The sequence below is a fragment of the Nelumbo lutea genome, chromosome 1, assembly GCF_056320005.1.
Source record: "Nelumbo lutea isolate HS-2025 chromosome 1, American lotus-T2T, whole genome shotgun sequence".
Classification (NCBI taxonomy): Eukaryota; Viridiplantae; Streptophyta; class Magnoliopsida; order Proteales; family Nelumbonaceae; genus Nelumbo; species Nelumbo lutea.
Window position 1 is genome coordinate 129,498,246 of NC_142684.1, and position 22,019 is coordinate 129,520,264.

Below are 22,019 nucleotides of genomic sequence, written 5' to 3' on the forward strand. Positions count from 1 at the left end.
ATCCGAGACAAATTTCAATATTCAAATCGAAAGCTTTTAAAAATGACAAAATGAGCTTGCGTACTCTCAAACTAACCAAGGGTAATTATGAGTCATAGATGAGGTGCCATAGGGCGAGTTGGTAAAGCCTCCTGCTGGGATAGGTATCCTCTTGGTCAAGGTGGGCATACTTTGTAAGGCAGTTCGGACATTGATTGTCAAGTAAATCACTCAAACCGCAAGAAAGAGGGATTAGAGAATATGGGGTGAGTAATCTAGCAAGGTCGTTCTGATGCTTTAGTACTCAATAGGTAGATACGAGTTAGAAATCAATAAAGTAGAGAGTTACAATGCATTTTATCGCGCATACCCTATGTCATTGCAGCAGGTGCCTTTATATAGGCATTGTTTGGCATAGGCTTCAAACACTGCATCCGAGATTTTCAGGAGGTCGTGTCTTATCGGTTCGAAATTCTCAGAGGTAACCGTTATGCATGCTGACCATCCTCTGGAACATTCGATACGCAGGCCAACTTCTGAGAAACCTACGAGTGTCAGGATATGCATGCCGAATTTGTCGGTAAGCACATCTCGCAGGTCATTGACTGGTCCTCAGCCAAGTCGGGAAGCCCTCGAAAGAGGTCGCGCCTCGCGACGAGGTCACTTCGGATGGTGACGAGGTGCTATAGGTCAGCCATGGACAAGGTGTTGCAAGGTGACCTAAGTTGTGGTCGAGGTCGTCAGGTCGAGGCAAAAATGAATTACGATCTAGGACTCCAAACCATCACTTAGGTGCTGCCTGGGTGTCGTCCAGTTGTTTTGGGATGCCATGTGCCATGAGGTTATTGGAGAGCCAAATTTGCCCTCATCAATTGCTCCTCACTCCTGAGCTGAGGGTAGTTCGGCGAAGGGAGTAGATTGTTCTTTTGGCCCAGAATGACTATTTGATGAGCTCAAGGAGAAGTGGAACAGGTACCTCGAGGACGTCTACCTTATTAGAGATGCGACCATCAAGGGGTTCTACAATCAGACTAAGTACCTCAAGAGCAAAACTCATCATGTCATCCTCAAGAACGGGTTCTGTGTGACTGTTTTATCAGGTCGCTCCACCTAGGTAGACTTCGACGCAATGTCCCTCGAGCTGGTTCTCAAAAGAGTAGACAATGAGTTTGATGTGAAGCCTAAAACCGAGGTGGAGGTCTACTGTTAAGAGATCAATCAAGTTTGCGTCTGTCATGGTGCTGAAAGCGAACTAGTATTTCCTTTGTTTCTCTTTCTTGTGTTGAATTAGTCTTCCTTCCTTCACTTCTTTTTCTCTTTCTTCTTCTGCACACTGATGAGGCTGAGGCTGAACAGTATGTACCTGACCTGTCTGCACACCAATGGGGCTGAACGCAAACTACTTTTTTATTCCCCCCATGCCAAAGAGGCAACTGGGTCTTATGTTGCCCACGTTGAAGAGGCGATTGGGTCTTAAGTTTCCCATGCCAAAGAGGCAAGTGGGTCTTATTCATATTTAGTGCTGAGGTCACTATTTGTTCGGCGCTATGGCCCTTGGGCTCTAAGAGCGACTCACATTCCACTCCCTGTAATATTATTTAGCCAGTGTGTGGCCTGACCTCTCCGTGTAAGTGGGTGGTCATTCTATAGTAACTTCTCATATGGTTGCTTCTACATCATCCCGTGTGATTATCTTCCTAGGTGAGTGCTTGCAAGACCACAACGTGCATGCTTTGCCCCCCCCTGTGAGGGTTGTTGATACATAAAGTTGTTGTCGGCGTGAGTCGGTAGTTTAGGGCCACGACTGCACTGCATCAGCATCATAGTGACGCTGATCATCCACTCCTACAAGAAGCCACTAGGAGCTCGACTTGCGAAGGCAGCACTACTGACTTTTGGTTGCCAGCTCGCACGAGAGCCATGGAAGGCTCAACCTGGAAGGGCACCCATGCAGTCCGGTGGCCGCTGACTCCCGCAGGAGCCACCAAGAGCTCGAATTGCAAAGGTGACCTCGCGAAATGGGGCTGATGAGAACTCGTCCTAGCTGACTGTTGTTGATGATGAGCTGAGGTCGTTCTGTTGTTGTCTACATCAGCCTTCTCCCATGCTCAGATCTAGAAATTCATGCTTCATCTCATAGAACTGTCACACTTCAATCCCGACGGGAACCGCTAATGGCTCTACCGTGGGGAGAGGGGGCGTTCACATGCGATAGTGTTGTATTTATCTGGGGCACTGAGAATGCTAGGTTCGGTCTGAACTTGTCTAATTATCACAGAGGAGTTCTCAAGGTTCATCACGGATGCTCTTGCCTCCAGTAATTGATTCTTGTTTTTGATGTTGGTACTGCTAAAAAATGTCATTGATTCAATAAAAACAAGAATTAGAAGGTGAAAACTTAGCAATCCAAAATTGAGAATTAAGTTTTTTTGAAGGTGAGAACTTAGCTTTTTGTTGCAATTCTTGCATACGATGCCAATTGATCATGCACGATCTAGATGCTCCTAGTTGTAAGGTAGCTCGGATGTCGGTTGCCAAGTGTATTGTTCAAACTGCAATAAAGAGGGACTAGAGAACCTGGGGTGACTAACCTAGCGAGGTCACTCTGATGCTTAAGTTAGTACTCAGTAGGTAGATATGAGTTGGAAATCAATAAAGTAGAGAGCTAGAGTGCACTTTATCGCGCGTATCCTGTGTCATTGGGGTTGGTGCCTTCATATAGGCATTGTTTGGCATAGGCTTCATGCACTACATCCGACATTTCCGGGAGGTCGTGCCTTACCGGTCTGAAATCCTCAGATGTAACCGCTATGCACGTTGACCATCCTCTGGAACATTCAGTATGCAGGCCAACTTTCGAAAAACCTGGAAGTGTTGTGATATGCATGTCGAATTTGATGGTGAGCACATCTCGCAAGTCACCGCCTCATCGTCAGTCAGGTTGGCAAGACCTTGAGGAATGTCGCGCTTCGTGTCGAGGTCATTTCGGCTAGTGACGAGGTGCTACAGTTTGCCCTGGACAAGGTGCTACAAGCCGACCTAAGTTGTGGTTGAGGCCGCCAGGTCGGTGGTAAAGGCATGTCGCCAAGTCAAGGCGAAAATGAACTACGATATGGGACTCCAAACCATCGCTTAAGTGGCGTCTGAGTGTCGTCCAGCTATTTCGGGATGCCAAGTGTCATGAGGTTATTGGAGAGCCAAATTCACCCTCATCAATAAGCAACCAAGCACATGTAAAAATACAGGGCCCTTTTACTTGGTTAATAACCAAACGAATTGAATGCAAATTGATGAGGGCGGATTTGACCCTCCAATGACATTGTGACACCTGGCACCTCACGCCAACTAAGTGTAGCCTAGCAACTTAGACAAATCAGCACTTACAGGCAACTCGCCACAAGCAACTCGCCACAGGCAACTCACCACAGGCAGCTCGCCACTAGGCAGCTCGCCACTGGGCAGCCCGCCACAGGTAGCTCGCCACAAGCTCACCATCATGTAGCTTGGCACCTCAGAACAATTAGGTGACACCCGAGACCACTTTGGCAACAACTTGCCTTTGCTAAGTTGATGGTGTCCCACTGGGCACAACCTGGCCCTGGCACGAGCTGGCAGCCTGGCCCTGACACGAGCTGGCAGTCTGGCCTTGGCACGAGTTGGCATCCTGGCCCTGGCACGAGCTAGCGGCCTAGCCTAGGCACCGACCTGGCGGCTTGACACAGGCGCCAACCTAACAACCTCGAGGAGCACACCTCCATACTTTGTATCCCATAGGACCATACTTTGTAATGGCTATATTAATTCACTAACTCCCCGGTTCAGATGGGAAGGGACCGTCTTACTGATGGATGGCATTTTTCCCACCTAACACGCAAGCAGGTCCCATCACTCCAATATATAAAGACCTCACCCCGTAGGGGCAAAGGTATGCGAAAAAGGCTGAAGGAAGAGGTGGTAACCCCTACTCTTCAGCTCTCTCACTCTCTTATATCATTTTCATCTCTACAACTAAGTGTTGACTTAGCCATCAGAGTGACCTTGCCTGGTAAACACCCCCGGGTTCTCTGACTCAGTTCTTGCAGGTCCCTCAACTCCTGCCGTCTACAAAGAGAAGCAAATCATCCCCTATAGGGAGCGGTCGGGTTGCACTATACTAGGGAACTCGGCATCAAGGTAGCTCACTACCTGACAGCTCATCAACGTAGCCCACCTCCAAGCAACTCATCAAGATAGCCCACCTCCAAGCAGCTCATCAAGCTCATCAAAGTAGCTCACCACAAGGCAGCTCGCCACCAGGGAGCTCCACTTTAACCTTTGAGTCACAGGTCACTTGGGAGTAAACGAGATGACGAGGTACTTAGCCAAAAAATTGGCACATCACGAAAAAAATATCGACACGTGACCAGAATCGGTTACATCACAAATGAGTCTTGTAATCCGGTTCCCATTTATATTCACCTGAACTGCTACATATTTGATATATAATGTATATATTTGTATTTTCACTTCTTCAAACGGAGTCTTACGTTTAATTTGGAAATAGTACAAATATAAATATATACAATACAAATATATACAAAATATAATTTTTATATTTTTATTTGTACTCTTTCCAAACAGAGCCTTAAAGATTATCGGAAGAAAGTTTTTTTTCGGGGCTCCTTTGAATAGTAGGTCTATATTCTTGCAATGGGCCGGTCTGTAAGCCATGGACCCCTGTCTCTCCAGCGTCAAGATTCCCCTTTACTTTTTAAGTTGGACTTTGATGTATGGTTATAATCCGTTATCAAGATATAGGTCCAATGGGCAAGCCCGTAGTATTGCCCAATATACACAGGCTGTTTTTATAGGACTTTTTAAATAGGCTTTTTTCGAAGTACTCGTTTGATAAACATTTCTTGGAAAAGCACTTAAAAACTGTTTGGTAAAGTGCTTTTTTTGGGCTGCTTTTTTCTCATGAAAAAAGTTTTTATTGAAGAATATTGCATGGTTCAAAATGGGCTCTTATCACGATAAAGACAGTCTTACCCTCCATTGCATATAAAACTAGGAAGGACATATAAACACCAATTTATGCCCATAACAGCATTTCTTATCTCCCGAACAAATTGACAACTCCATGGATGTTGTCATAAGGGTTTCATGTCGTCTATTTGATCCCAAAGTCCATTTATTGAACCTAATTACATCCTGTTTGTTAAGGTTCAGTTTGGAAAGAGTAGTATAAATGCAAATATGCAGAATACAAAATTTTGTATTTTGTATTATTTTGTATAATATTCGTATTTATATTCTTTCCAAACTGAGCCTAAAATAATTATAAAAAACAACAAAAATATAAATCTGTTGTTATCATTAAAAGATAAATTTTTGTATGAATGAAGTTCAACACATTAGGTATTGAATATCATACCAAGAGCTCGAATTGCAGAGGCGACCTCGCGAAATGGGGCTGATGAGAACTTGTCTTGGCTGACTGCTATTGAGGATGAGCTGAGGTTGTTCTGTCGTTGTCTACATTCCCCCATGCTCAGATCTAGAAATTCATGATTTATCTCATAAAACTGTCACACTTCAATCCCAGTGGAAACAATTAATGACTCTACCGTGGGGAGAGGGGCGTTCACATGCGGTAGCAGTGTATTTATCTGGGGCACTGGGAATGTTGGGTTCGGCCTGAATTTATCTAATTGTCACAGGGGATTTCTCAAGGTTCATCACGGATGCTCTTGCCCCCAGTAATTGATTCTTGTTTTTGATGTTGGTACTGTTAAAAAATGTCATTGATTCAATAAAACCAAGAAATAGAAGGTGAAAACTTAACAATCTAGAATTGAGAGTTCAGTTTTTTTGAAGGTGAGAACTTAGCTTTTTGTTGCGGTTCCTACAGACGACGCTAATTGATCGTGCATGATCTGGATGCTCCTAGTTGTAAGGTAACTCGGACGTCAGTTGCCAAGTGGACCGTTCGAATTGCAAGAAAGAGGGACTAGAGAATCCGGGGTGACTAACCCAACGAGGTCACTCTGATGCTTAAGTTAGTACTCAGTAGGTAGATACGAGCTGGAAATCAATAAAGTAGAGAGCTAGAATGCACTTTATCGTGCGGACCCTTTGTCATTGGGGTTGGTGCCTTTATATAGGCACTGTTTGGCTTAGGCTTCATGCACTACATTCGAGATTTTCGATAGGTCGTTCCTTACCAGTCTGAAATCCTCGGAGGTAACCACAATGCACGTTGACCATCCTCTGGAACATTCAGTACACGGGCCAACTACCGAGAAACCTGGAAGTGTCAGGATATGCATGCCGAATTTGTTGGCGAGCACATTTCGTAGGTTACTGCCTGGTCCTCAGTCAAGTCAGCAAGTCCTCGAGGGAGGTCGCGCCTCGCGTCGATGTCAATTTGACTGGTGACAAGGTGCTACAGGTCGGCTCTGGACAAGGTGCTACAAGCCGACGTAAGTTGTGGTTGAGGTTGCCAGGTCGGTGGTAAAGGCAAGTCGCCAAGTCAGGGTAAAGACGAACTACAATCTGGGACTCCAAACCATCGCTTAAGTGGCGTCTGAATGTCGTCTAACTTTTTCGTGATGCCATATGTCATGATGTTATTGGATGGCCAAATTCACCTCATCAATAAGCAACCAAGCACATGTAAAAATACAGGGCTCTTTTACTTGGTTAATAACCAAACGAATTGAATGCAAATGAGTCTCGTAATCCGGTTCCCATTTACATTCACTTGAACTGCTGCACATTTGATATATAACGCATATATTTGTATTTGCACTTCTTGAAACGGAGTCTTATGTTTAATTTGAAAATAATACAAATACAAATATATACAATATAAATGCATATAAAATAATACAAAATATAATTTATATTTATACTCTTTCCAAACAGAGCCTTAAAGATTACCGGAAGAAAGTTTTTTTTCGGGGTTCCTTTGACTAGTAGGTCTATATTCTTGTAATGGGCCAGTCTGCAAGCCATGGGCCCTTGTCTCTCCAGCGTCAAGATTCCCCTTTACTTTATAAGTTGGACTTTGATGTATGGTTAAAATCCGTTATCCAATGGGCAAGCCCGTAGTATTGCCCAATATACACTTAGGCTGTTTTGGTAGGACTTTTTAAATAGGCTTTTTAGAAGTATCTTTTGATAAACATTTCTTGGAAAAGCACTTAAAAACTGTTTGGTAAAGTGCTTTTTTGGGCTGCTTTTGCTCATGAAAAAAGTTTTTATTGAAGAATATTGCATGGTTCAAAACGGGCTCTTATCACGATAAAGACAGTCTTACCCTCCATTGCATATAAAACTAGGAAGCACATATAAACCCCAATTTATGCCCATGACAGCATTTCTTATCTCCCAAACAAATTGACAACTCCATGGATGTTGTCATAAGGGTTTCATGTCGTCTATTTGATCCGAAAGTCCATTTATTCAACCTAATTACATCCTGTTTGTTTGGAAAGAGTAGTATAAATGCAAATATGTAGAATACAAAACTTTGTATTTTGTATTATTTTGTATAATATTCGTATTTATATTCTTTCCAAACTGAGCCTAAGTAATTATTAAAAAAAAATAACAAAAATATAAATCTGTTGTTATCATTAAAAGGTAAACTTTTATATGAATGAAGTTCAACACATTAGGTAAGGAATATCATACCAAGGTCCGATCCAGTCCAATGTGAGTCCATTATAAATGGACTAGGTCCAATTCAATCCAATGAATGTTTTGGATCGGTCCAATTCAATGTCTGGACCGCCCAATCTGTTCATATTTATTTTGATTTAGATTGGTTTCAATTCAAACCGGTCCATTGACACATATATTCTTATTTTATATCAATGGATCAGATATTGATTTAATCCAACCCAAACCAATATAAATTTATTACGGACGGACCAGGTCCAATCCAATCTAATAAATATTTTAGACTGGATTAGTCCAATCCAATATGTCTTGTTGGTCCGTCCAATCCATCCAATTTGATTTTGGACTGAACGAGGTCCAATCCAATCTAATAAATATTTTGGACTGGATTAATCCAATCCAATATGTCTCGTTGGTCTGTCCAATCCGTTCAAATTGATTTTGGACTGGATGGGGTCCAATCCAAAATCGGTCCATTGACACCCTTAATTCAAACCTGGTTCTTGCTTTCCGCAGTTGCAGGTTGAGAAAGAAATGAAAGAGTGGGGAAAAAGATGGGATGAGGGTTTTCTCTTGATGAGGGGCACTTTAAGGCTATATTTGGCTTGAAGGAAAAAGTAAGAAAAGGAAAGGAAAGGCAAGAAAACCTTTAGAAACCTTGTATAGGTTTTGATATCTTTCCCTTTCTTTCCCAATCTTTTCATTTAAACCAAACATAGCCTTAATGATCTTTGCAAGGAGTGAAAATTAATATTAAACGCTTCATGAAAATGAAAGAAGCAAGAAGTTGTCCCTTGACTGCTTGTTTGATATCTTTCGGTGTTGCTTTTTACCAATGTTGTGCTTGGTTGCAATGCAATTTTATTTGCACTAATACAAATTTATGGGAGTGCAAATGCAAAAAAAATGTAAATTGTGGTTTAATTTTGTTTTAGATTTTACTTTAATATGCTCTAGTTCTTATTTTATTTCATTTGTACTACAACCAAACATAATAAGATAAAATTTTGAAACAAAAATAAATCAAAATTTTCATAGAAATCATTTACACCATCATAGTTTTGCATCAGTGTAAATAATTTTGCACTGCAACCAAACACAGCCTTGTGTTTTCAGGGTGTGCTTTTGGTTTCTTAAGCACAACTAGTCGGGACCCTGCTTTGTTAAGAAAAATTGAAATAGGAGGAGTCTATAAAATTAAAGTAGAAGTATAAATAAACATGGGCCAAGTTGATCCCAACCTCAAACTTAGTACCCCACCATGGTGATGGAGCTATAAATGGTAACCTCATCCTTGTCCTTGCTTGGAATGGGGATTTCCAAATTCCCCCCCCCCCCCCACCCACCCAACACACACAGACCACTGTTTGGCTTTTCCTTCAATTTGACGAATCATTGTCATAAAGGATTGAAACTTGACTAAGTTCTTTTTTTTGGTAAATTCATCTAAAAGCCCTAATATTTTTGTCTTTTCAATCGGGGTGAGTTCAGGGTCAAGACTAAGGGTGGACAAATACCACCCAAATTCACCTAGGTCTAAGATCTCTCTCTCCCCTAATAAACGTATGGGAGGATGATAATTCTTGGCATTTAAATTGTTGGAATGTCAAATATTGGTGGGAGTCACCCATAATTGTTTTTTTTTTTTTTTTCTGATATGAACAAAAAATCAAACATTAAAGAAAAAGAAGATAAAACAGTATACCGTCCCTTGTTTGAGTGTGTGCGTATATGTATAAATTTCTAGTTGGTAAGTTGGGGGCTGTGTGATGCATGGCCTTTAGTAGGTGAAATTGAAGCAAAAAATAAAAAATAAACCCTTTGTGTGTAACTCAAGCATTATTTTTGCATGATTTAATTAAATTTTAAATGCTATTTTGTTTATAGGTCGGGTTGGGCTTAAGCAAAGCTTGAAATATTAAGCCCAATCTCGACCTTGAAATTTGTGAGCCTGATGTATGCCTAGGCTTGGGTTAAGCAAAAAAATCAAAGTAAAAGAAGAATAAGTCAGTGAATTTTTAAGTAATTTAATGGAGTTATTAAGAGGAAAAGGAGTTAATGCCTTGATCAACGAAGAGAGAGAATCAAAAGAAACTAATGGGAAAGAGAAGAGAATCTGGATCTATATATATTAAAGTGCAACACTTGCCATATGGTTGTTTTAGAATGCTCCGTCCCCAGTCCTGAATTCAAGTATCCCACCCATTATCCAACAGGGCTAGAAATCCTAATCCCATTCTCGCCCCTTTAGATAAAAAAGAATCCTCAAAGCCGACTAATTGTAAAGAAAAAAAAAAAAGAATTCACTGACGTATAATAACTTGGTCGTACTCATATTAGATCCGTGGGGCATATCCAGAATTGAAGTTTCAGTTATGTCTCGCTGGATGTTGTCCTAATCCATTCATAACTCTACCAACAAAAATGGATTTGTATAGAAGTAGAATCTGGGACCCATTGATACCTCCATCAACCAACAAAGTGGTTTAGGAATTAGGATAAATACAACTACCTCCCGAAAGGTGGGCTCTTATCCATAATTATCAATTCATGGAGCTGTTATTCAATCGGGTCTATCTTACAGAATTAAACCGACCAAACTGATTTATATCAATTCTGGTTATGTTGCTTTGAGTCGCAATTATGAATCACGTCAGGGCCGGCTATTACTGTTTCAAGTCTCTTTTTCTATCACTAGAGTTGTAAAATGGGTCGTGTTGGACTGGTATCGTATGCCCTATATACAGTCTGTGCAAAGTGCAGACTGTGTCTCCTTTCCTTAGGATATTTTGGGGGATCAGCTCAGCATGGCCTACAGTTTAAGCCCGTGCCGTGGGCTTGTGTATCGGCCAAACCAGGTTAGAAATGTCCAAACTTTTTTTTTTTTGATATTTTGATATTTTTTAATTTTTTTTTTGTTAAGTAAAACTAAAATACTTAATTTTTCTTTAGAAACAAATTGAAAAAAAATAAAGAAATCTAAGAAAGAAATGAAAAAAAATACTTACCGAAATACAAGATGCACAACAAATTGAAAAAAAATAAGAATTTTATTTCATTTAAAATATAAAAAAAATATAAATTGAAAATAAAAAATTACATTGTTGAAAAAATAACAAATAATCTAAATAAAATAAAATAAACTACTCCATCTCCTTGACTTTAATCATCTTCTTCATCAGGTGTAGTAGTGTCATGACCTTCTTTGTTTTGTAATTTATCCTCAACATTTAGCAAATATTTAAAATAAAGTAAATGTCTTTTTCTTGTTTCTCATGGAAGATCAAATGTCTGCCTAAGTGGCTAATACCACCATTGCTATTGAAACTAAAGTCGATCTTACATTTTTGGCAAACAACTCTTTTTTCCTTCCCCTCAACATCCTTTATTTTAAATACTTTCCAAATCAGGCTACTTAGGGATGGCCACGAGCCGAGCTTCTCACGACCTATTTGATCTTGGCTCGTGAAATGCTTAGCTCAACTCGGTTAAAACCAAGCTTCGAGCCGAGCTCGAGCCTAATATATAGGAAATCGAGTCGAGCTCAAGCCTAGTGAAGCTCGGCTCATGAGGCTCGCGAGCCTACTCGAGCCTAGTATAATACATAAATATTTTTATATGCATACATATACATATACATATAAATGTATATATAATAAATAATTTTTATTATATAATAATATTATTATTTTTTTATGTATAATAGTAAATAATGTTTATAATTCTTATTTTTTTGTATGTAAAATAAAAATGCTTTTTTATATGTATATATTTATTTTTATATGTATAATAATAAATAATTTTAACAGTTCTCAATTTTTTGTATGTATAATAAAGAAAGTATTTTTATTGTTTAGAAAAAAACTTGGCTTGCAATCAAGCTCAAGCTAAGCTGAGCTCGAACTTGCGAGCTTTGAACCAAGCCAAACTTGAGCAGATCAAGTCTCTAGCTCGAATCAAGCTTAGCTCATATACATATAAAAATAAATACATATATATATAAAATAATTTTTATTATATATAATAATATTTTATATATAGTATTTTTATTTTTTACGTATAATTGTAAGTGATGTTTATAATTCTTATTTTTTGGTATATAAAATAAAAACGTTTTTTATATGTATATATTTATTTTTATATTTATAAAAAATAAAATTAATATAACTATACTTACCCGGATGACTTGATTACCTGTTCAGAATCTCGACTTGATTTCAACTGTTGAAGCCTCAAAGTCCAAAGCCTCCTAAATTGCTAAGTGTATGACACTATGACAGTATGAGATGAGAGATTGAGAATAAAGAATTGAGAAAAGAATTCAGAATTATTGAAATGGTGTGATGAGAATGGTGAAGGATTGGGCTATTTATAAGAATTGAAAATAATTCAATTGCCCAAAACACACTAAAAGCTAGCCATTTCTTAATTATTGGGAGGGGTATTTTGGTCATTATAAAGTCATTTATCACTTTACCCAAATGTCCCCAAAGTCCCAAACTAGCTATTGTATTATAGGATATAACTGTTAGAGGGCCATTATTGTGTTTTTGTTCCCCCAAAGCCAAAATACATAAATACCCCCCTATATAGCCACTTATAGGCTTATAGTTGTTGATTGATGGGGTATTTTTGTAAAAACCCCTACACAAGCTAAAACTAGCCATTTAGGGGTTCACCCAAGGGCCCCAACAGCTAGTTTTCTTGGACGGGCTACACTTGGCCCGTTATAGGCCTGCGGGCTGGGCTGTTCTATGCTGTGCCATGGGCTGTGCTGGCACAACACATAGATTCATGCCATGTCGTGCCAGCCCATAGACCTAAAACCCCCGACCCAACACAGCCCACATGATCGTGCCATGCCTGGCACGGCCTATGTGACATCGTGCTGGGCCACGGGCAGCACGACTCGATTTACAGTTTTACCGATCATATAGTTAAGACTTAATATAATGATCAGCTAGTTTTCTTGTAGTTTTTGTTATATTTATTTTATAATAAGTAATAGATGTGAAGTATAATCGGGTCTAATCGGCTTACAAAAAAAAAAAAAAAAAAGAAAATCGGGTCTAATCCGGTTAGATAGAACTATCCCACTTAATAATTGGTCCGACTCTGTGAACTTGATAAATAAGAATGGCATTAGATCTGTCTTAACAAGTTGAGCAACAAGAGCTAGTTTATGAATCTATGCCGAGTTAGCTCAAAGGTAAGCAGTTATTAGGCAGATTAATAATCTAGGGATATGTCCATATATAATTCAATCAACCTCCCATATATGGTAACCATCATTCAGAGATTCAGACATGAAAGTTTCATAACATCTGCTTCTATTTTATTAATAGATTTCCAAATAAACTTATTTAATAGGTAGCTCCATCAGCAGCAGCATTGGAGTTACTAGAGGTGCACTCTATTTATTATGGACACCCAAATTAGCTTCGGTTCAAGAGAGGAAGTAATGAGATCACTCACTAAGATCTACTTAGAGATCTTAATGAAAGCTACATGAGATGAGTTGGACACTTTACTGAGAGTGCCGAGTTCAGGAGCCAGCAAGCATTTGGAGGATTCTTCCTTGTAGAAGAAACCTAAGCACCCACATTCCTTGTTACACTTATCCCTAAACTTAGCTTGATTCATTGGACCATCTCCCTCTATGTACTCATTCAGGAAATGCTCAACAACCACAATTTTATAATAATTTTACATTGGCTTTAGCCTTTCAGAGAGGAAGAACGGGGTGCACAACTTTTGCTTCACCATGTCAAGCTACGAGGCTTAGGACATATGCTACACATTGCTCATCCTCACAAACTCCGAATGATCCACATCTCGCAGGCAGCTTACACTCGCCCATCCTCCCGTTTCTGTCAAAGAGGGTGAATGTTACTTCCCAAGCATCCCACTCAATCTTGTCATAGTAGGTGTAGATCCTCAGATTACCATCCTATTCCAATCAAAGCATAGAATAGGTGCTATTGTATTTTGGTCTAGCCCAGAAGTGAGTTGAATCATCAGAGGTATTGATCATGGAAGCTTCAAATTTTAAATCAAAAGCAAAGGCTTCATCTGTTTCAGGTTCACTGTTGAACTTTACATAGGCCAGGGACTGTTGTCCGTTCCCAAACTCATCGTAGTTGTAAAGCAAGGGCTTTGGGGAGTTCTTATTCTTAAGATACAAAGCAACTCTTTTCTGCTCCATCACAAATCTATATGGTCCTTGGGATCCATCAACACTAGACACACGGTTAACGATCTTGGCGGGTCCGCCGAGTTGAAGCTCTTGACCTACCAAAAGCGTATCAGTTCAGCAAACCAGGACGACAGAAATATCCATGACGGCAAAAAAGTCACTGAGGGCCTGCAATGAGCCCATAATCCATTATAGGCTTGCGATGAGCTTAAAGTCATGCAGACTTGTGATGGACTAAAGAACCATTGCATGACTACAACAAGCCAAAGTCATTCATGACAAGACATTTAGCAAATTGAATGAACAACGCTAGATTAGCTCTGACTGTGCAATGCTAATACAAGAGACTCATAAGGGGAAGTAGCACACATATATCATGAGAATTCTTGGACGAAAGGAAAATTCATTCTAGAAAGATCTTGCACGACACGTGGTGAACCCCTATTAGTATCCTCTTAACAACTGACACTGAATCAAAAATCTCCTTTCTAAATAGGAATCAAACCCCTTTTGACCCCTTCCTTTCAGGACCTCAAGGTCTCTCCTTATAAAAATGGGAATAAACCGTCATCAACACACGACTCTATCAACTCTGAGACCTCTGTTTACCTTTGCTGCTCAATAACATTCAACCTTTCTTCGTCGAAACTGATGATGATGAATACAGCATTATTGTGTCAGCCTATGGCCCTCCCTTCCTTATATTTGTTTTGTTTTGTCTGTTCAATTGTTAGAGAGGAGGCCCAAGGCTGCAGGTCTATATATAGGCGACCAAAGCTTCAGATTTTAGTCTGGAAAAAGCTTTGAACAAGTAAAAACTAGCTAGCAATTCTCTTGTATTGATGGGCCGTCATCGGCTTCTCATAAGGTCGAAGGAAAATGGGCATTAATTAAGAAAAGCAAAGCAGTAATTGATTTTGACAGTCCAGCTGCTCAAGGATAGGGGTGTCAATTGGACTGGATTTGGTCCAATCCGATCCAGTGCAATGTGAGTCCATTATAAATGGACTAGGTCCAATCCAATCCAATGAATGTTTTGGACCAATTTGGGCTGGTCCAGTTCAATGTCTGGACCGTCTAATCTATTCAAATTCATTTTGATTTAGATTGATTTCAGCCCAAACTTGGTCCATTGACACATATATTCTTATCTTATATTAATGGACCAAACATTGGCTTAATCTAACCCAATCCAATATAAATTTGTTACGGATGGACCATGTCCAATCCAATTTAATAAATATTTTGGATTGGATTGGTCCAATCCAATGTTTTATTAGTCCATCCAATCCATCCAAATTGATTTTGGACTGGACGGGGTTCAATCCAAAACCAGTACATAATCACCCTTACTCATGGAATAGGAAAAAAACTTGCTGACAGTCAAGAAGCTGTTTGGTAAGGCTCCATATAAATAAATGTATCTCAAAATATCTAGATTTGGGTCTTACAGTACTTGACAAATTAGACAAGCAACGCATTTTGGTGATTAATGAAAAGGAAGAAAGTGTTATTTTATATATGCTCTATCTATGGGTGATTCACTGATGCCATTAGTTTATATAGACTATCAAAGAGATGGGCACTCTCTAGTTCTCTATTCTTTTTGTTGGTTCAGTTAATTCCAAAACTGTGTCTATGTAATTAATTGATTCTTATTTCCTACTAAGCTTAGGGCATTAATTCAAGATGAATATATATTTGATTGGTGGTCATAGTAATTAGTTAGAAATGCACATATTAAAATAATTAATATTGTTTAATTACCCTTTGGTTTACAATGCTGATTTGGGCAAGACCATGACATTATTTGCAAAAACACGAGAAAAATATTAAATAAATATAGTGCTGCATCTGACCATATCTCTTGCTTCTTTTAAGGGATACCTTTACCACATAATGTTGAAACTTGTAAATGATCTCACATCGAAGCAACGACCAATGTCTTCTCTGGAGTTTAGAAAAAAAAATACTAAATTGATTAACATTGGTGATATTCTATATTCACAATTGAAAAATCTTCTCATTTTAAACTCTGTTTGATTTTACTTCTAAAAAATATTTCTTTTAATAAGTGCTTCTTTTAAGAGCTGTGACCACACATTAAGTGGTTATTAAGTGCTTATATGTGTTTGGTAAAAAAGTGAGGAAGAAGTATTTTTTAAAAAAAAGCACTTCTTAAAAAATTGACCTAAAGGTTGCTTTTTTTTCAGCACTTCTTGGAGAAGTGCTTCTTCCAATCAAATGGGATGAGTCCCTGTTAATTTTTTAATACCCAAAATATCCCCGCACAAGGGTTTTCTTCCCTTTCCTCCCATTTGAACACAACAAACCAAGGAGTGACGCCTTCGATTTCCAGTCCACCAACAACAATTAATGGTGGGGAAAAACGACCAGCAGACCTGTTGTTTTGCCCTTTTCTGTGTTTTTTGTGAAGTTTTTCTTCGATTTGAAGCTATTTTCTTGGGTTTTTTAAGTTTGAAACTCCCCTCTTCTTTGTGTTTGTAGATATGCTTTTAGACTAGTTCAACGGCGACAATCCCACCGTCCAGTCGCTGGCAACAAGAAGGATAGTTCGCCCAAACTCCTCCCCTCCATGTTTGGTGTTCTTTTGGATTTTTTTGGATGATTATTTGTTTGATTTGAATTTTTTTGGTTTCAAATGAGAAATCCAAAATTTTCTTGCTTTTTTTTTTTTTTTTTTTGCATTGTCTATGAATTGGTTCCTAGTAGGATTTTTTGGGCATTCTTTTTGTTAAAAATCATGAAAAAAAATTTCTGAAGTTGGATGAATATTTGGTGATGTTAAATTCTCTCTTTGGTGAATCACTGCTATTTCATTTTTCTCCCTTAAAAATACAGTATTCTATACATTCTACAGGTTGCCACTAGATACATAGATTTCTGTCAATTTAAAATAGGGTCATTTGTTGAAACATCTTGTGAAGTTTTTTATCATTGCTGAAGCCTCCCCTGAAGTTTGATAACTGCAATCACCTCCCCTAAAATTTTTGACGTAGTTGCAAATAGGCCCCCTGTTAAATTCCTCTAACAAGAGGTATGGAAATGTCCAAAATACCTATGCAGTTACTTTTGATCAAAATGTTTATCTTCCAATTTTCTTCATATCAATCACTATCCTAAGCCTCTCCAACTCTTTTCTAAAATTGATTTATTTTCAAAATTTGCCCTTCATATCAATCCCTCAAAGATAAAAGCTACAATTTTAAACTCTCTTTTCTTTGTTGTTTATAAAGTTTGTATTATTTTCCTATAGAAATCAGTCTCAGTAGTAAACCTACATGGATATTTAGGGCATGTCATGCCTCTTATTAGAAGATTTTCATAGATAAGATATACTTGCAAGTTGCAACTATGTCAAAAACTTTAGGGGAGATAATTAATTAGAATTACCAAACTTTATAGTAACTTTCAGCCATTTACCCTTTAAAATATATGTTTTTGTTTAATGTATGACAATATAAACCAAGAATTTGGACCTCCGACGTTTTATTTTCGTAAAATTCTGTCTTATATCGGCTTAGAGGCTGAACCGCTATTCCACTGGATCAATGTACGTATCAGCAGATCATCAACTTGTGTCATCATAACAATAAATTAAAAAATTTGAAAATAATAAATAATATAAACTCCTGGTAACATGTTAAGCGGGTAAGATGGATCAATTGTTCAATTGTCCAGATGATGGGTATTTGACTTAGTCAACAGTCTTTTATAATATAGCACTATAGCAGGTTACAGGTTGACCCAAACCGAAATCATGATCGGGTCACTGGTTCAACTGGCTGGGTCTTGGTTGTTGAAAACACTGTTGCCTCCTTAAGTGAGTGCAAATCCATGTTTCCCAACTTTTTACTATTTATTTTTACAGTTTTTTTTTTTGAGTAAATTGCTGAAATCTCCCCTGAAGTTTTCTACCGTTGTTGAAACCTCTCCTGAAGTTTAGTAATTGCAATCACCTCCCCTGAACTTTCTAATACAGTTGCAAGTAGAATCCCTCTAGTAGAATCTTCTAAAAAAATGCATGGAAATGTCTAAAATACCCATGCAGTTACCACTGAGTTTGATTTCTACAGGAGGAGAAAAACAATAAGGACTTTATGAACAACAAAAACAAAGAATTTAAAGTTGCAGCTTTACTTTTGAGTGATTGATATGAAGGGCAAATTTCGAAAAAAAAAATCAATTTCTGAAGAGATTTGAAAAGATTTGAGGTAGTGATTCATATGAAGAGAAAATTTGGAAAATAATCATTTTTATCAAAAGTAACTGTGTCGGTATTTTAGACATTTTCATGCCTGTTTTCAGAAAATTCTACTAGAAAGGGTCTACGTGCAACAATGCCAAAAAGTTTAAGAGAGGTATTATCAATTACCAAACTTAAGAGGAGGTTTCAGCAAAAATCAGAAATTTAAGAGGAGGTTTCAACAATTTACCCTTTTATTTTTAAGACATGACAATTATGGTATCTCTCTCAAAATATTAATTTTTTGGGTTTAATTATAATATCAAAAAAAAAAAAAACTTGTACTCAATCAACCAATATCATAAAAGTGATAACCAATTAGGTGGTTATTTATCAAATTCACAGGTGGTTTTCATTGTTCAATGTTCTTGAGGTATCATGTATTTCCAGCAGTATAGATTTTTTTTTTATTTTTATTATATGTTTAGTGCCCTAATTATATGAAATTTCAATAATATTTTTAGGCAAAACCTAGGTTATAGGGTTATTGGAATTGTAGAAGTTTTGCAGCGTAGCTTGGCTGACGTTTAGAGCTGGGTTGGGCCTAACATTTTATCACTGCCCTTCAGTGGTAGGTCCCCATTGTTGCAATGGGCCAAGTGGCAAGTTATGGACCCCAGACCCCTCTTTGGGTCCTCTGTTCAGAGTCAAGATTCCCCTTATATTATATGTAGTTGCTTATTTTTGATAACGTGGCAGCACCTTGATGTGTAGTTGCCATCGTTACCAAGATCTAGGCCCAAAGTGCTATAAATAGAAACCTATTTAATGTTGCCCAGCTCAGTGGACTTCGAAATATTTAGTCTGGCCCAATATGCACTTAGACCAGGCTGTTTCTACACATCAGTGACCATTTTAGTCTACCCTTGTACCCTATGCTGTTTAGCGGGCTGTAAAACTAATGATAAAAATCTATGCCAGTAATAAAAAAAAAAAGACCTACAACCATTTAAATTTTTATTGTAGGCCCTCACTAGCGTGGGACATTATCATTGATATCACAGCCTGGTGAACAGCCACCGTGTTGTGTTCAACTAATTCCAATTTCTACTTACCATGGACTAAACCTAGACGAACCTGGCCCAACTCATATTGGTACCATGGACTAAACCTAGAATTAAAGCTTCACTCATGTCTTGCAGCTGGATATGAACTTCCCAAATAAATCCCATGGAAAAAGCCCAATCCATTAATACCCCTGCCGACAAAAAGGATTTATATAAATGTAAAATTGGCCTGGACCAAATTGATACCTCCACCAACCAACAAAGTGGTCTAGGGTATATACAAGTAATACAACTACTTCAGGAAGGTGGGCTCTTGTCTGTAGTATAATTATTTAATTCATGGATTTAACAATTCCAAGGTTGTCGACATTTCTTCTTATATCTTTTCTATTTTGATAAAACCCAAAACCCATTGCATCACATGCATAATCATATGTCACAAACCTTAAGACATTTATTTATTTTTACATACAGATACACAATCCATCATCTATCTAGTTAGATATCTTGATATAACCCACATGAGAGGGATTTGAGACCTTAGCTAGAGTGCCAAGTTCAGGAACCACCAAGCATGTAGAGGATTCCTCCTTATAAAAGAAGCCCAAGCAGCCACAGTCCTTGCTACACTTATCCTTGCAGTCAGCCAGCTTCGTGGGTCCATCTCCCTCGTAATACTTGTTCATCCAGTGTTCAACCCCATCCACTTTGTAGTAATCCACCTTGGCTCCGGCCTTGCACGGCGGGAGAGCTGGCGGTGCACAACTCTTGCTCCAACCTATCAACCCCTGCGGCCTAGGGCAAGCCACGCACTGGTCGTCCTCACAAACTCCTAACGACCCACATTTGCTAGGCCACTGGCACTCGCTCTCTCGCCTAGTGTTGTCGAAGATGTCCACGTTTCTGTCGAAGAGGGCGAGAGATAACTCCCACGCATGAAATCTGGAAAGATCATAGTAAGTGTGAACCCTGAGGTTGCCGTCCCACTCCAATCGAAGTATCGACAAGGTGCTATTGTATTTGGGTGTTGCCAAGATGATATTAATCACATGAACGGTGGAGTTATCGACATCAATATCCAATCTTAGCTCATACTCTCTCACCTTAAATGTGGGAGAACTAGTAAAGGCTACCTTCGTCAGAGACCCATCTTGAACTCCCAAATCTTCAGAGGTATAATAGAGAATTGGGTTGGCCGAATTGTTGCTCTTCAAATACAGAGCCAATCGCTTCTCCTCCAAGACTAAACTGTAAGGCCCTTCTGAGTTATCTTCAATAGACGCACGGCTAACCAGCTTATTGGGTCCGCCAGGGCGCAGTAGCTGGCCGATGAAGAGAGTGTCGGTGGGGTGGTCGAAGCTCTGCCACACAAATCTACGTCGTCTGTCAAGTAAGACCAAGTTGCCGTTGGGATGCACTTGGAGGTCAACAACGCCCTTGTTGGCAGTACCAGTCTGCCAAGCAATCCGACCATCAGCGTCGGCCAGGACGAGATTGCCGTCGGTGCCAAATGTGAGAGTGGCTCCCTCGCCAACAGGGTTGCCACGGTTTGCTTCCCAGACCCAGCGCATGGGCTCGCCTTCTGTATTTACACCCATTCTCATCGCTAGGGTATACTTGTGAGGAACGCTGGTGTAGAAGCAGAGAGCGAAGGGCGAGGGTGCGGCGAGCGGTAAGAGACGATAGTCTGCATAATATTCTACGTAGTGTTGACCGAATTCGCCTTCATTGACGAACTTGAATGTTTTGGAAGGAGGAACGATGGCTTGAGCCAGGAAAAAGAGGAGGAAGATGAGAAGGAAGAAGATGGAGATTGGTGATGAAGAAGACATTGTTGCTTGCTTTGCTCCTGGTCGGTGTAGGCTGCTGCTGCTGCTCGATTTGAATTTATTAAAGGAGGTCAAGTGGCTCTACACAGATAAGAGTAGACTCCCAGTTAGAATTAATGGCTCCACGCTGGTTTTAAGATGGATAATGGAAAAGCAAAATCTGGCAATATTTGACTTTGACTTTGACGAGATGTGCACGCATTATTTTCAGAAGTGCTTTAGCAGTTTATGAATTCCGATTGCAATTTTGCAAAAACAAGGAGCGGCCACACACTTCGCAAAACAAGTAGTCAAGTAGTTTAAGCACAGGAGAGGTGATTAGGTATGTAATAATATACAGAAAAAGCATGCCACATGGATGATCTAAATTTGACACGTGGTGATAAACCATATATATGGACGGTAATAATTAACCCTCGATGGGGAAGGATTGGCTATTTGCTTATTTATAAAAAAAAGGCAAATATTTTAAACTTGATAAATTATACCATTAAGGTATGTTTGATTTGAAGGAAAAAGTATGGAAAGAAAAAAAAAAAAAAAATTAGAGAAGCCTTGTATAGATTTTTCTACATTTCTCTTCTTTTTCCTACTTTTTCCTTCAAACCAAATATGGCTTAGAGTATCCTTAAATTATCTTACAATTGATTAGTTATATCCTTGCCATTAGTGTTTAGTAATGTTTTCTCAAAATTCATACACATGACACCACGACACCACTTTCCCTGTTTCTTCTCTTCTTCGAAAAACTCAATCTTCCCTTCACTTCCCTGGTGCAAAATAACTCCTTAGGCAATCGTCACACCGGCAAGAAGTTTCCCTAACTCTTTGTCGTTCCTCATTGCCAACGAAACATGCCTTGGGATAATTCTGTTCTTTCTTATTGTCCAGTGCTGCATTACCAGCCAACTCCAACACCTAAACTCAACAAAACACAATAAATGGCACTCTCTTTCATTCCAATTTCCTGTGTACCTTGGGATTTTGAAGAAGAATTAGGGGGAAAAAGCAGGAAGTGAAGAAATCACCAGGATTCAATGAAAATCCCATCAAACACATTTATGGTTATGCAAAGA

The 22,019-nt window shown here is 39.0% G+C and overlaps 2 pseudogenes; both read right to left on the reverse strand.

Annotated features, from left to right (window-relative positions):
- Positions 1–13,125: 13,125 nt before the first annotated feature.
- LOC148877521 (EP1-like glycoprotein 4 pseudogene) lies at positions 13,126–13,954 on the reverse strand (annotated as a pseudogene).
- Positions 13,955–19,608: 5,654 nt separating this feature from the next.
- Positions 19,609–20,948, reverse strand: LOC148877522 (epidermis-specific secreted glycoprotein EP1 pseudogene; annotated as a pseudogene).
- Between the last annotated feature and the right edge of the window lie 1,071 nt (positions 20,949–22,019).